The sequence below is a fragment of the Mobula hypostoma genome, chromosome 5 (assembly GCF_963921235.1).
Source record: "Mobula hypostoma chromosome 5, sMobHyp1.1, whole genome shotgun sequence".
Classification (NCBI taxonomy): Eukaryota; Metazoa; Chordata; class Chondrichthyes; order Myliobatiformes; family Myliobatidae; genus Mobula; species Mobula hypostoma.
Window position 1 is genome coordinate 182,542,566 of NC_086101.1, and position 6,000 is coordinate 182,548,565.

Genomic DNA, 6,000 nt, shown 5'->3' on the forward strand with positions numbered 1-6,000 from the left:
GAGTCATGGAATGTTATTGCCTATTTAATGTTTTGTGTGAAAATTTTCAATGACAAAAGTAGAAATTTTTCTTTGTCATGCAGTTAATACCAATTTTTTTGCCAATTTTTCTTTGTAGATCTTCCGTCACTACATGTGATTGCTAACTTCTCATGGTTAGATCATGATAAGAATCAATACTTTTTTAATAAAACTGAAACAATAACTTGTGGTTTCACATTCAGATTTTAATGTTGAGAATAAATCATCTGAAGTATCAGGGATATAATAGCAACCGTGCAAATGAGGCATTCCTGACCAGAGAGTTGGAGATTTCCTGTGTGTACGTCTTTACTTTCATGCTGGAACATTGTGCTTGGTGTTTGGAGTTAAGTATATTCTTTCTAATACAATAGCAGGACTTTGACTTTTTATTACAATCTGATGCTGGTTGAGTAGATTATCTCAGGCAGCATCAAAAATGGGGTCACTATGTTCTACTGTCAGGTTTTTTTAAACAGTGCGAAGTGGTAGTGGCAGATCCATTGGGTACATTTTAAAGATGAAAGCAAAGTTGGAGGGCTGTGTGGGAAGTGATTTTGGAGTAGGTTGAAAGATTGGCACAACGTTGTGGACCGAGGAGCCTGTACTGGGGTTGTCTATAACACCTTAAGCTGAGAATCTAATGGCAGGTACCTTGTGGAATGGGCATTAACCTTTCCGTTGGCAGTGATACTAAATTCCACAAGTGAAAGTGGTAGATGTGTACAATTTGGTGGTGATTTGGGATCTACTTCAAGTTTCTGGAGTTGAGGCAGCACAGCTCTAACTTTAAAGTTTCCGACTGAGTACCGATGCAAAATTTGGACCTGTTCATTTTTCTCATTTGGTGTAGATGGAAGGACCAATGACCATTTTGTTCATTGTTGCATTGTGTCCAAATGTTCTTGGGACTGAAATTTGAGGTGCCTGGCCCTGTTCCCAAGGCCAGAATTGTGAGGTAGGTCCTGAATGTTGGGGACTTGGGAATGAAAGGGTTGGGAATATGTCAGGACTCAGTGCTGTGGTGTGAGCCCTACAAAGGTGACTGAAGTACATGGAATTGATTATGAATTGCACAGGCAATCTGTTGGGTGGGAGGAAGGAGCATTCGATGTGGAAATCTGCAGTGGTTCACCACCTCAAAGCAAATTGAGGTCCTATTATCGCTCCTGGTAACCTCAACCAGGCCAACTTAAAAGAGTGTGATACCACAATACTATGAACATGCCTTTTGTCCCACTAGGGGGCCCAAATACTTGACCATTTCTATACAACTATTAAAGATACATACCCAACCATCTCCTGTCCAGACTTCGGTAAATCAGACCAGTTGTATGCTTCCAGTCCCTGCATGCATACAAACAGAAATGGGGATAAACCAGAACAGAAAGCTTTAAGTACTGGTCTGAGGAAGCATGTGAGTTTACACATGGTTGCTTTGAGTTGGTAGACTAGTTCATGTTCAAAGACAACCTGCCAGCCTAGATGAGCATGTCACTACCATCACAGACTTGTATTAGAAAGTGTGTTGAGGACTCTGTCCCAAAGAGGACAATCCAGTTGTTTCTGAGTCATAAGCTATGGATTTACTTGGAGATCCAATGTCTTACGAAGTCAATCCTGCAACTGATCTCGGGGTGCTCAAGTTGCCTCCCTCATTCCAAAAGCATAAGGGTTAGCAAGGTTTATTAAGTTGTGGGCATGCAATGTTGATGCTAGAATCATGGAAACACCTAAAGCTAATCTTTAAAAAAATGCTACTGTACTCTCATAACTGCAGCTAGGTACAGCCTGAATGACACCATTGTTGGTAATATCTTGGATTCCAACAACAAGGTGTACATGAGTGAGATGGATTGGACAGTTGAGAGGTGCCGTAACAACATCAGCAAGACTAAAGAATTGATTGTGACTTCAGGAGGGACAAGTTTGGGAGAACATCCACTAGTCCTCATGGAGTAGTGGAAACAGTAAACAGTTTCATGCTCTGGGGTGTCAATATCCAGGAGGATCTATCCTGTGCCCAACACATTGACACAATAACGACTTGAAAGCAAGCAAGTGGTTTCAGAAGTTTCATGAGATTTCATATATTACCAAAGACTTGCAAATTTATGTAGATGTACTGTAGGTCTGATAGCATTCTGACGAGTTGCATCCCAGTCTGGTATGGAAGCTCCAATGCACTGGATTGCAGGAAGCTGCAGAGGGTTTTAGACATTGCCAGTTCCATGATGGGTACAGTATTTCCCACCACTGAGGACACCTTCAAGAGGTGGTAAGAACCCTCACCATCCAGGATATGCCCGCTTCTTTTTACTAACATCAATGAGAAGGTGCAGCATCTTGAAGACCCACACTCAACACTTTCGGAATAGCTACTTCTGTCATCAGATTTCTCAATGATCCATAAACTCAAAACCACTGCCTTCTCATCCTTTTATTTTGAAATAATAGCAATTTTATGTCTTTGCACTGCACTCCTGCCATAAAACAACAGATTTCACATTCATGGTAATAAACCTGATTCAGATTCTTAGCCTGATCCAAGAAAAGGAATAAACAAAAACAATTAGCTGAGGGGCAGGGTACATGACTGGAAGAACAGCAGACCTCTCCTGAGGGTGAGCAGGAGGAATGATGAGGGAAAAGCAGTAGTCATTGTCTACTTGGATTTCAGCAAGGTATTCGACAATGTCCACATGGTTGACTGGTCTGGAGGATTAGATCACATGAGAGCTAGCCCATTGGATACAAAATTAATTGTTGGTAGGGGCCGCGGGTGGTAGTGGCGGGTTTCTCTAATGGAGACCTGTGACCAGTGACGTGCTGCAGGATTCCATATTGGGTACCCTGTTGTTTGTAATCTATATTCATGATTTGATTGAGAATCTGCATAGGTGGCATGGTTAGAAAGTTAGCTGATGAGTGTTGCAGGGCAGTGGGTTGGAAATGGTGTTAAGTAAGTATTGACATGAAGGAACAAGGGATTCTGTAGATGCTGTAAATCTAATGCACACCAAATGCTGAAGGAACTCACCAAATCAAGCAGCATCTATGGAGAAAAATGAGCAGTTGACGTTTTGGACCAAGGCTCTTCATTAGGACTGATGAAGAGTCTCAGCCTGAAACCTCTACTGTCCATTTCCTCTACTGACCTGCTGGGTTCCTCTAGCACTTCGTGCCTATTTACATGAAGGCTTTCTCATCCAACATTGTGCTGGCAAGACCCACGTTGTCCTAGAAAAACACAATGATAGTCAGCCATAGGGCAACATGGTCCCATTCCTGTGCAAAGTTCCGAAGGAGCTGTTGCATAAAGAATGATGTAAACTGTGCAGCCTTAATATCAGAATCATAAGAGTTATTTACAACAGTGCAGGCTCAACTGTATTTTCCAAGTAATTCAAAAAGACCCGGAACTAGTCTTAGCACGAGCAAGGGAAAATGTGTGGATGCTGGGAATCCAACTTGTTCCTCCAGCATTTTGTGTATGTTGCACGGAAATAGTCTTTATTACATTTCACTCACAAAACAAAAAAAAATTAAATCTCTGGATGGTGTAGAAGGTTGTCAAAGGTTACAATGGACATTGATAGGATGCAGAGCTGGGCTGAGAAGTGGCAGATGGAGTTCAACTCAGAAAAGTGTGAAGTGATTTACTTTGGAAAATCAAATTTGAAGGCAGAATACAGGGTTAATAGCAGGATTAGTAGTCTATGTCCATAGATCCCTCAAATTTGCTGCGCGAGTTGATAGGCCTGCTAAGAAGGCTTATCGTGTGTTGGTCTTCATTAGTACGGGGATTGAGTTAATGAGCCACAAAGTAATGTTGCAACTCCTTTATACCTTGGTTAGATCACACTTGGAATATTGCGTTTGATTCTAGTTGCCTCATTATAGGAGGGATATGAAAACTTTACATAAAGTGCAGAGGACATTTACTTGGATGTTGCCTGGATTAGTGAGCATGTCTTATGAAGGATAGATTGAGTGAGCTAGGGCTTTTTTCTTTGGCGTGAAGAAGAATGAGAGGTGACTTGATAGATGTGTACAAGACGATAAGAGGATTAGATCGAGCGGGCAGCCGGGGTTGGGGGGGGGGTTGGTATACTTTTATGATGATTGGAGGAAAGTATAAGGGAAATGTCAGAGGTAATTTTTTTACACAAATTGTTTGGGTGTGTGGTACCACTGGTATTGACAGATATGTTAGGGACATTTAAGAAACTCTTAGATAGGTACATGGATGATAGATGAATGGACTGCTATGGAGGAGGGAAGGGTTAGGTTGATCTTAGGGTTGATTTAAAGATCGGCACAACATCATGAGCCAAACGGTCTGTATATGCTGTAATGTTCTATGTTCAAAACAGAATTTTGCAATTGAATTTCCAGACATGTGACTTTTTTTTAATGCTGTGGTTTTAAGTTCCTTTTTCTGGTTCCATTTGTTGGTGTGCATAATATTTTCAGTGTAGAATTTTTAAAGCTTGAGTTACTGTACTCCAGTGTGCACTGTTTGAAAGGTAAAGTTGTGTAGGTGGAAAATGATTTAATAGCAATTTTCAGGCACACTTGAGATGGGATGTGCAGTACATGTGAAGAGAGTCAGGTGCTGGGGTAAAATTAGACCAAAAGAGCCAGCAGTAGCTTGATGGACTGAATAGCCTGCCTCCAGGCTATACAGCACATGCATTTGAATAGTGAAGAATTATTTGTGATCCATATTGACAGTACGGACAAGAGTGTAGACTTAATACGTAGGAGCAGAATTAGGCCATTCAGCCCATTGAGTCTGCTCTTCCAAGTAGTAGATTAGTGGATGACATCAAAATTGATTGTATAATAGACAAAGAAGAAGGTTGTCTAGGTTATAATAGGACCTAGATGTACTGGGAGAGTAGATCAAGGAATGTCAGGTGGATTTGAATTTGGACAAGTGTGAAGTGTTGCATTTTGGGAAGATAAAGCAGGGCAAGGCCCTGCAGAATGCTGTAGAACAGAGACCTCGGCATTCAACTATGTACATAGAGTTAAAGGTTTATAGAGCACTGCAACAGGCCATTTGGCCCAGCTCATCTGCTAACAATGTTGCCTATTTGGCCTGATCCCATTTGCTGCATTTGGACAATATTGTCTAAACCTTTCCTACCCATGTACCTGTCCACATGTCTTTCAAACATTGTAATTGTTGCCAATTCTACAGCTTCCTCTGACAGAAACTCGCTGTGTGAATAATTTACCCCTCAGGTTCCCTTCAAATTACTCCCTTCTCACCTTAAATCTACGTCCTTTAGCTTTTAGATTCAGATTTATTTTATCACATGTACAGTGAAATGCATTGCTTGCGTTAATAACCAGCACACGCAAGGATATGCTGGGGGCAGCCCACAAATATTGCTGTACATTCCAGTGCCGGCATAGCACGCCCACAATATTCAGTAGAACAGCACAAGTGACAACAACAACAGAACATCGGCAACACAGTAACCACAGCAACACAAGCCATTTCCCCATCCCTACATCCTACTCATCCTCTCCCACATCCAGTCAGGCCTCCAACCCCTAGATAGGCCATCGCTGGGCTCCAGTTCTTGTCCCCTAATTCTCAGACTCACAGACATTGGGCCTCCACCTTCAAATTTTACTGCAGGACACCGATTTCAATTTTGACTTTTGGGTCTCACTTCCAGATTCACATGGACCTCCCACCCTAGTGAGCCAGGCCCTTGTGACTCCTTTGGGTCTCTACCTCCTAAATTGGGAAAAGACTGTGGCTAACCACCTTATATCTTCCCCTCATGGTTTTATATAATCTCACCTCTCATCTCCAGTCTATCCAGCCCCACCTTTAATTCATGCCCTCCAGATGTATTGACTATGACTACAATGACTATGACTACGTAAGTGTTTTGTGCACACTTCCCAGTTTAAAGAAGTCAAAAGGCAATGCATCAACTAGGCCTCACCATCCAG